The 9,544-nt window shown below is 36.1% G+C and overlaps 1 long non-coding RNA gene across 1 annotated transcript; it reads left to right on the top strand.

Moving 5' to 3' along the window:
- On the top strand, positions 1-3,749 carry LOC130605974 (uncharacterized). Its single transcript, XR_008973843.1, has 3 exons — positions 1-288; positions 1,019-1,203; positions 3,569-3,749. It is a non-coding gene; the product is annotated as an uncharacterized LOC130605974 (long non-coding RNA).
- The last annotated feature ends 5,795 nt before the right edge of the window (positions 3,750-9,544 follow it).

The following is a 9,544-nucleotide window of genomic DNA, read 5'->3' as shown; positions in this document are numbered from 1 at the left end:
ATACAGTGTTCCTGTTTTTTTTTTTTACTTGACACAAGACTACCTTTTATGGACTTAACCTTATCTTTCTTGTCACAGCTAAATCTGTATTAAAGGCTGCTCAAGGAGAATTTAGCTGGCAACAGATTTACTCAAATACCATCACCTGGACCCTTATCAGTAGATGCAGCTGGGGAAAACCTCAGGGAACTTGTCTGGCCCTTCTTATGCTTCTAGGGTGCTGATGGTGTTCATTGAGTTGTGCTCCCCAGGGAACTGCAGTAATGTAGTGAGATAATAGTGAACAAGGTGAGAACCACGGGCATTCTGGTAAGCTGCAATGTCTACTTGTGAATTTTTTGCTCTTTAGGTATCTATTTATCTCTTCTCCAACAGGTCTTGGGGAAAAAATGTCTACCAGAGGATGTCTTAACCACTCAGCACCATATTAGCTGGACTAGCTGGAGAGTTGTTTTCAACTGCAGTGTTACTGTTTCCAGTGTCACTTTATATTAATTTCCATGGGACTGGGAGAATTCAAACAGATATCTACATGTTGCCTATATTTATTGATCCCTTCTTGCAGTTGTTGCAAGTCTTCATTGCTTCAGTAGTTTTCCTGACTGTCTCCGTCTTCTTTTAGTATTGTGCTGCACTGTTGTTCCCTGTAGTTTTAGTATTTTTCTTTTCTGTGCAGTTTCTTGTGCTGAAGAAAGTATTACCTACTGTCCACCCCAGGCTGAGTTGGCAGAAATAAGGCAAGGAGGGAAATGGGTGCAAAGCTTCACACTTGTCATATACAGGCACACCACCCCTGAAAGCTTGATTCCAAATGTGGACAGTACTTTTATTTCTTTATTTCTTTTTAAAACAGCACTGTCAATCTCACAGCTGACTGTAACTGTTGCATTAGCTTCTCAGAACCAGTAAATAAAACTGAGAAAATGGTGTCAGCATTCTCAGTATTGACCTATGTGAATTTTATTGAAGTATCTAAAGAAATGTGACTGTAATTTAATGAGCTTCTTTTGCCCCACAGAAGAAAATAATAAAGAAAATGAGCATTGTGGAGTTAAACAGAAAAACATTCTATGATTCTCCAAGGGTGGAAAAGTAGACCAGATTATTTCCTCAATTTATTCAGAAGAGGAAAAAAGAAACCTACCATAGAACATTGGCTACCAACTGTTTTCTTGGATATCTTCAGGGAAAAATGGAGAAAAGGTATTAAAAAAGTAACTGAGAAAAAATTCTAGAAGAAATTATATATTTTTCTTTTGTTAGGGGAAACTGTACAAAAAATTAAGTATTGAGTTAAAAAAAACCCTAAGCTAGTCATGGTAAATGTTCAAAGACTCAGAAGTGACTGAGCTACTTATGTATACGCATGGTTTTAATTCAGCTTTTTCATATATTTGTGTTAAAATACTCTTAAAGTAGTTGCTCTAGTACAAGGCTTTTATACTTTAGATCTGGTCTCCACTCTGAGTTTTTGATTCCCTGTAGAACACAAGCTGTAATTGGAAAATATATAGTCCTTTGAATTGGGAAGGTAACATTTAAAATGCTACATTAAGCTTTCGAGCACGATATTTCTGAAAAACAAGACGATAAATAAGAGAGTTGGGAAGAGTGCAAATAAAAGAGAGAAGGGTTTATAACGTCTAACTGCAGGAAAGTTGAACGTATTCAGCTTAGAAGAAAGGAATGACAGTAAAGCAACAGGCTGCAGATCCATAAAGTGATTTCATGGGAGGAACAGGGACTAATGGCTTTTGCCAGATTTTAAGATTAAATGAAGGAGTTATGGGGGTAAATGAGAAAACAAAAGAAGAGGCCTTAATGCTTCCTGCTATAGGGCTGTGTCTTCAGTTATTAAAAGTTTTGCTGAATAGTGACACCACAGGTTAATTTGTTTTTTGATGAAGTTGTATTATTCAGACTCTCTAAAAAAAAAAAAATTTAGTTGAAGTTGCCCACTTTCAGTAGTGAGATTAGATAAAGTTATAAGGAGTATAAAGTATGTTTTAGGAGCAACAGTTGCACATGTTGAAATGTTTTGGTTTTGTGCCTAATTTTTCTTTTCTTAATAGTCTTTCCTTTTAAGGAAAGGAGAACAAAATTAATTCTTCAGGGGAAAGCAAGAAGATACCTTTCCATGTTTTGAAAATGCTTAGAAAGTTAGAAGTACATAATAAAGCAGAAAAAGTGTATTTCCTTTTACCCCTTTCTCTTCTTTATCTTTCTCAATTTTGGGATCCTTCAAAGCTCCCAGGAAAAGTGTATTGACAGTAAACATGTTTTTCTTAGTCACCTTCAGTGCCACACTAGCCCCTGGGGATCTGTAAATCAGGGATAGAAAACAGCCATCTAGATAATGAAAGCTGCAGGATAACTCATTTAAAAGTTACTTTGCAGAAATTATAATTACTGAGTCTTGCAGCAGTGTACGTAGGCATTGTCTCTTGACTTCAATGGAGTCAATTAAAGCCACTTAATTAGGGCAGTTAGTAATCATCTGCTAAAATTACAGACTTCTTTGTGTTATAATTTTTCTATTCTAATACCATTTGAAAAATGACCCTGTGTAGACAAATTTGGTTGAGCATTTTCTTTAGTTGGCAGCTTGCTCTTATACCAAATAATTTTTGAATATTTTTGTTTTTAATTTGGCAGGCCTTTTAATATTTGAGACTTCTTACAGCAACAGAACTTCTTGTGCAGGTGTGTATTTTCCTACTTACTGATGATTTCTCCTTTGATTCCTTGTTATCATTCATGATTAAACCTTCTGAACTGAGACCTGTGCCTCTGTTTTCCTTGCCCCCCCCCCCCCCCCCGCCCCCCCATTAATTTATTAACCATGAAAAGCCAGCAATCTTTCCTTATGGAAGGCTGCTGTTTAATGCACTAGACTAGACTCTTAGATTGCACTTCGATTTTGAAATAAATCTGTTCTTTCTTTGAAGCAGTTCTGGTACAAGGAAACATGACGATATTTCATTAAACATATTGGGGAAAAAGGCAGTGGAAGAAGCAGATCCTTTAAATCTTCACTGCCAGCACTGTGCCAGAGGGGCAATGGGCTCATGACTGCCTGGGAAATTTGCTTCGCAAAGTGGGGTGGGAGAGACCTTGGATCTTATCAGGAAAGGCAATCATAGTTACAAAGATTTTTGATATTGATTCTTTTTAACTTCTACTAGGAAAAAGAAATGTTTTTATACTCATCAGAGATTCTGTTATTGTACCTGGTCTGAATGGTTATCTCTAATGTGCCACCTGTAACATCCCCAAATGGGCAATTTTTTTCTGACTAGGAAACAATTCTCCAGAACACAAAGCAGTCCTTTTGGATGTGGCTCACATTTAGTGTCTGGAGTTGATTCTATGGCAAATATCTTTAATTTTGATTTTCTCATATTTGTCAAACAAATGGGAATCCAGAATATTGCAGGAATTATTTTCAAGCAAAGCATTTGACAGTACTGAATTAAAAAAAAACAAAACTAACAAAACATGCCCCCATAAAAAAGGGTGGGGTGGGTGGCAGATGAGTTTGAAACACCACTGCTTTCCCGCTTTCTAGGTCCCTATCAATAGCACACAGTTTTACATACTGGCTGTACAGCCCAGGAAATTTCCTGTCAAGAGGGAATAAGATCACAACAAATGATGCAGCCCACAAGCACAAAGTGCTCATGGGAGAGGAAGCAAAAGGTGCTCCAAAGATGTCCACATAGACAAAGCACCTCCTTGCCTCCCTTTGCCTTGAGCTAAGCCAAAGTACCTCCTGGACACCTGAGTGAGCATTGCACAGCTTCTGAGACAGAGTGGATAAGGATTAGCAAGACTCCAACATGTACGTCCTTAAGAAGATACAGTAGTGATTTTCTAAGGCAATTCCATCTCCACCAATTAAACTGGGCTGGCAGGTTTTATTTCTCCTTTGGAGGATGGGGGCACATTCTGGCTATGCAGCATATCTTTTCTGTCTTGCTGATCAGCCTGGAAAAGCATCTTACCTGTCTGAATTGAAGTGAATCTGCTGCTGTTTTTTCTTTATTCTTTTTTCTTTTTTTTTGCCTCCCCCCCCCCCCGTCTTTTTTTCCTCTTGGGTTTGTCTGCAACCTTTTTTTTCTTTCTCCACTTCCCCCCCCCCCCTTTTTTTTTTCTTCTTTTCTCCATAGATAGACTCTATGGATTATATTTAGTCTCAGTTTGCTCAAAGTGGAGACCCTTAAATCTTTAACATAAATATTGTGCAGGGAATTGTCTTCAGCTGGGCAAATTCTCTTCTCAGTTCCATGTGTGTATCCAGATGTATCAGGCTGAAGTCAATAGACATTTCAGATTTATTTTGGCCTTAAAATTCCAAATCTGAATTTAAACTCAGTTTCATAGTATAAGCACAGCCCAAATGAAGTGGGATTTAAGTAAGCACATTTGCTCAATAAATATGTTATTTTGTTTTTTTAAGTATTTCTCAGATTTTAGTAATAGAGAACCATACGGAATGTTCCCCTTACATTCGTTTTACTTATGTGTGTGCATGGCCTTGCTGTTATTGAAAATGTGGTAAAAATATATCCATGTGACAGACTGAATTGTAAGAATTGTTACAATACAGAGATCAATAATAAATATAGCAGTACCTCAGTAAATGAAAAATCCCATCAACTTTCTATGACCCAATATTTTTTAGAGGGAGAATAAGCCATAGATCAGGCTTTGACAAATTCTTCTGTTGAATAGATGAATTTTTTGGCTAGCAGCCTCCATTCCACCCTTTGGAGAGAAAGGAAAGTACTTCATGCTACAGAGACAAAGTGATTTTTAAATGACATGAAGGAATACGCAGCTCCAAACACCAGTGTTTTCATTCAGAAGCAACTCTTCTCAAATGCTGGTGCACTTTAAATTTTAAAATATGCTCATTTCTACTTAGGGATAATTCCTGTTTTAGGGGAGAAAAAGAGTCTTTTCTGTATTTCTGACATTTTGGAAAAAATAAGTTGTTTGGTGGTTTTGCACACAAACTGGTCATGGATTTGCAATTCTATGAATTTATATTTCTTTTTTTCCTTCACAAGAAGAAAATACAGTAGTAAAATCATAGAATATTAAAATCTAAAATTTTCAAAAGGTATTATAATTGACTTTTTTTCTTTTCTTTTTTTTTCTTTTCTTTTTTTTTTTTTCCTAAGCCATCCTTATTTCATAATTGATTTGCAAATTGAAAGTTATTGCAGGTTTTATTTCTCAGGAATTTGTTTTTTTGGCTTTCAAATTATTAACGTTAATGAGCTTAAGCCTGAACTCAAGCTTTCGTGGCTTATATTTCCATTAAGTTCAAGTTTTAATGTCCTATTTGATCCTTTGTTTTATAGATGAACTCGAGAAAGACATCTTGTAATGACAAATTCAGTCGTAAAGTGACCGCTGTCAACTGGACATAAGTAAGCAAGTGGAGTAACTTGGTTTGTTATATTTATGGACTAGGTAAGACTCATTTGGCTTTTCTTATGGCTGGTTTTATGCTACTGATATGTTTATGCACTGGCAGTCAGTATTAAAAGTATTTTGAAGTTACATTCTTTACTGTGCTAATAAGACCACATTAATAAGGAAGCCACTAAATTACTGCATATAATAATCAGTGAAATATTTGTATTAAACATTTTTTGGAAACAAAGTACTAGTAGTTTTTAAGACTGTAAAGATTTGTTGTAGCAGACAAAAGAATAGACTAGTAATTTTCAACCAGGGACCTTGGGCATTTACAAATTACTTTTAGAAGACCTTGAGAACCATTTGTTAGCATGTTTGCATACTTTCTAGAGAACTTCCACTGGAAGATATCCAAATAGGTGCCCATAAATTAAGGAATGCTGCAAAATAGCCAAAGCTGAGTGCTTTTGAAAATTCTACTTTTCCTATACAGATTTTGTAAATAAAATTAGGAAATTCATTAAGAAATTTTAACTTTTTCTTTTAACACTAATTTTTTTTTTTTAAATTATGCAGCCTATTTTCACAACGCTCTGAAACTTTTTTATCCAAAACTGGGTGCCATTATTATAACTCTCTCTATATACTGTAGGAGAGTTCAGATTTTTCTATAAACATATATTACACAACTTGTCATTATTTAAATGAATCTTCTCACTTATGGTAACTGGAGGATAAGCTGAAAACAATTTTTCCAAAACAGATTGAAATATAATAATATCCAAGGAAAAGAAAACAATGTAATGATAGGGGAAGGATGTGTGACTTCTGTCAAATACTGTATTAATAAACCACCTAAAAGAGAAAAAAAAAAGAGGAGAAAGTATCAGAAAAGATAAACAGAATACTTAGGGGGATGCCAGTAAATAATATTTAGGGGTACTATTAAATATCTAAAAACATTTTCTGAAACATTGTTATATGCCTATATAGTCTTTCAATCCCTGTTTATGTATTATTTGAATGGCCCTGTAAATCCCCATCATCTCTGTTTACTAGAGCTCTATTTTTTTCCTGTACTTGTGACTGACAAGGAGAAGTAATATAATCTCAGAAGCTGTAAAACATTATTTGATGGTTCAAGAAGTTGTTCCCAGTACACCCCATAGAAGACAGCACAAATATCTTGCCAGCCTTTTTACTCATCTTTCCTGCCTCCAATTGATGTGGAATAATTTTAAGAAAACTCAGTGTGAAATAGATTGGCTTTCAGCAAAATTTCATTGCAGCCTGAGACATCAGTGGAGAATTTCTTTATCCAAGGATATTCATTCTTTTATTAGTTTGACATTAAAATGAAAACTAATGTTTACCTTTTATAAATAAGGTAAAGAAATTTAGTCTGTACCTACCTTGACAGGTCTTTATGGACACAGGATGAAAACTTGTTGATTGTTAATGATGTAACTATAACTGAACTTATCTGCTTTCCTAGTAAGCTGAATGTAACTATATACTGGTAGTGTCATTAATGCAAAAAACTGAGAAGCCAAGGAGCATGGGCTGGAACAGAGGCAGGAACATGGAAATGAAAGTGCTGATAACCTACTTCAGTGATGAACTCTTCTCACAGCCTTTGGTGAGCAAGAATTACTCAGGCCACTTAGTACAGCTCCAAACCATGGCACTTACCTCTACACTTTCCCTTGCTTTTAAGAATTTGGTCCTTGAGTACAATGTAGCCTTTAGAACCCACTTTTCTCCAACTGACTGTGCTGTACTCCCTGCTCCTCTGCAGGGCCCATTAACGGTTGATGGGGTGTCTGTTCGCAGCTTCTCCTTATGGATGAAGAGCCTTAATTCTCTCCTCTCTGAATAAATTCCTTTCAGTGACCCTGGACTATGGGGAAAGACCATGGGACTAATAGCCATCATCTACCAAATGAACACCTGGAAAAACAATGAGCAGGTAAAATTTCAGATCAACTGAATGAGCTCCAAAATTATTTGAGCCTTCTCCTCCCTCTCATCTCATGCGTTAAACCCAAACTACCAAAGCCTGGGGTTGCACTTCAGTGTCAGTGCAGATGCTCATTTTCAGTAAGTGGGGATGCATTGTAGATGGGAATAGCATGCCATCACCAAGGCTCAGCTGTGGCTCTTCATGGCAATAGGAAGAAAAGAAGAATTTTATGATTAAATATGTGGTAAATTCTTCTTCAGGCTGTATTTCAAGTTTCTAGGGCAACTTGTTATTATGGCTAATTTGCCACTAAATGTGCAGAATTAAGGCTTCCCTTAGGTTGTCTTGCACGGTGCCTTCCTACCCACTTGTCAGAAGAAAAAGAAGCTTTTCTAAGATGTAAACTTATTAAATGTAATAGCTGCATAATCCCATACCCACTGAAAATGATCTCACATCATAGGACAATACATTCAAAATGATAACTAATTGTCCTGGGTTCAGCTGAACAGGACAGTAATTTTAAATTACTCATCCATGCCTGTGAAATTCAATGTCTGTGTGCTGAGGGATCCCATTATGAGTAATGTAAATATAGCTTTGGCTGGCCTGATTATTTCTGCTGCTTCTCTGCTATGTCACTATGACACTTTCTAAGTGGCTTTAAAGAACCAGGTATTCTCTATACAAGGCGATTTCAGTCAGCAGTTAAGTCTTTTACTATCTTTGCATACTGAGGTGCCTGCATCTTCTCAAGTATCAGTGAGTTCCATTAGAGGTTCTTATACCCCACCATCCATCAGCAAGGGCTGTGGAAAATGTAATTTTTTATATATCATGTTTGAAAGTTTGGTCATCATTCATAGCTGTTTATATGTCAAATACAACATCTGAAGTCCCCAAACTGTACCAAATAAGCACATGTAGTCAAAATATCTTTCAAAATATGAGATATGCTACTAAGATACCTCTAGATTATGTCAACAAATATAGTACAGAGTATAACTCTTCCTACATAGTAAATGTATTATATAAGCACACATGAAAAACATTGAAACACAAGGTATTTGAAATCTCCTTTGATAGAGAGGCTTCTCACTAAAGCAATTTCTCTCAAAGAAATGTGGATCTAATTTGCCAGCAGTGATTTGAAAGAAGAAATATATGTATTGATTTTTTTTCCACATAGGATAGATTTTACTCCAGAGCAGGGAACGGGGATAGAGGACAAAAGTACTCAGTTTGTCTCCCATATTATTATTTCATCAAAGGCTTCCTGTAAGCAGAGATGTTCCCCTCCATAGATGCCATAACTCCATGCATCACCAAATGGTTTATTCTTAAAGCTTCTATAATACTGTGTGTTAAGAGTGACGTCCTAATAAACCCTGGCTGTAGCTAAAGGCAGGGCAGTCATAGGAAGTCAGTTAGCTTCATTGCAGATAAATATTTTATTTTAAAGGTAGAGTTTTTAAGATGAGCTGGTATGGAAAAAAACATCTTGCCAAATGTTTCACTGTTTTTCTCCATGTAGTGAGTATGTTAGAAGACCAGTAGCTGTGTTACTCATCTACATAACACATGAACATGAGAGGAAGATAGCAAATTTTGATAGGGTGTCATGTAATGAGAAGTCCTCAGCACCATTGAGACTCACTTTGAATTAAAAAAGGTATTAATTTGAAATGCAATGGAAATATTTGAAAGAAACCATAGATTAACACTTCTATAAATGTTTTACTGTATTTTGCCTGTTGTGTTGATAACCGGAGATGGAAGCAGTTTCAGAGTGATGATTCCCAAATTCTACTGTGTAAAGCCACTAAAATTAGAAAGTTCAAGCATTTGTCAGAGGTTTTGCAACTCTCTCTGAAGTCAAAAGAAGTCACATAACTAAAAGTAAAATGCATGATTTTTATAAGATCTTCTGATCAGGTATCATTTGGGACAAGGTGATGCTGAGCTTTGCCCTTGTTATCTGTTATTTTGACAATGGTACTTTGGAGCCTTGCAAGTATTCTGTTGCCACCAAGTCCAAGGAAGATATGAAAAAACTGGATAGGAATGACAGGGAAATTAATGGACTGAGGAACCCATGGGAAATCCCTAGCTCTTCTGTTTGAAGGGCTTAAGAGTAATTTTGTGCCTAGC

Source organism: Pezoporus wallicus, unplaced genomic scaffold (genome assembly GCF_028554395.1).
Source record: "Pezoporus wallicus isolate ANWC-B61680 ecotype Strahan unplaced genomic scaffold, APGP_CSIRO_Pwel_v1 scaffold_7402, whole genome shotgun sequence".
Taxonomy (NCBI): Eukaryota; Metazoa; Chordata; class Aves; order Psittaciformes; family Psittacidae; genus Pezoporus; species Pezoporus wallicus.
The sequence above is the reverse complement of the archived record's forward strand: the minus strand, read 5'-3'. Positions and strand labels throughout refer to the sequence as shown.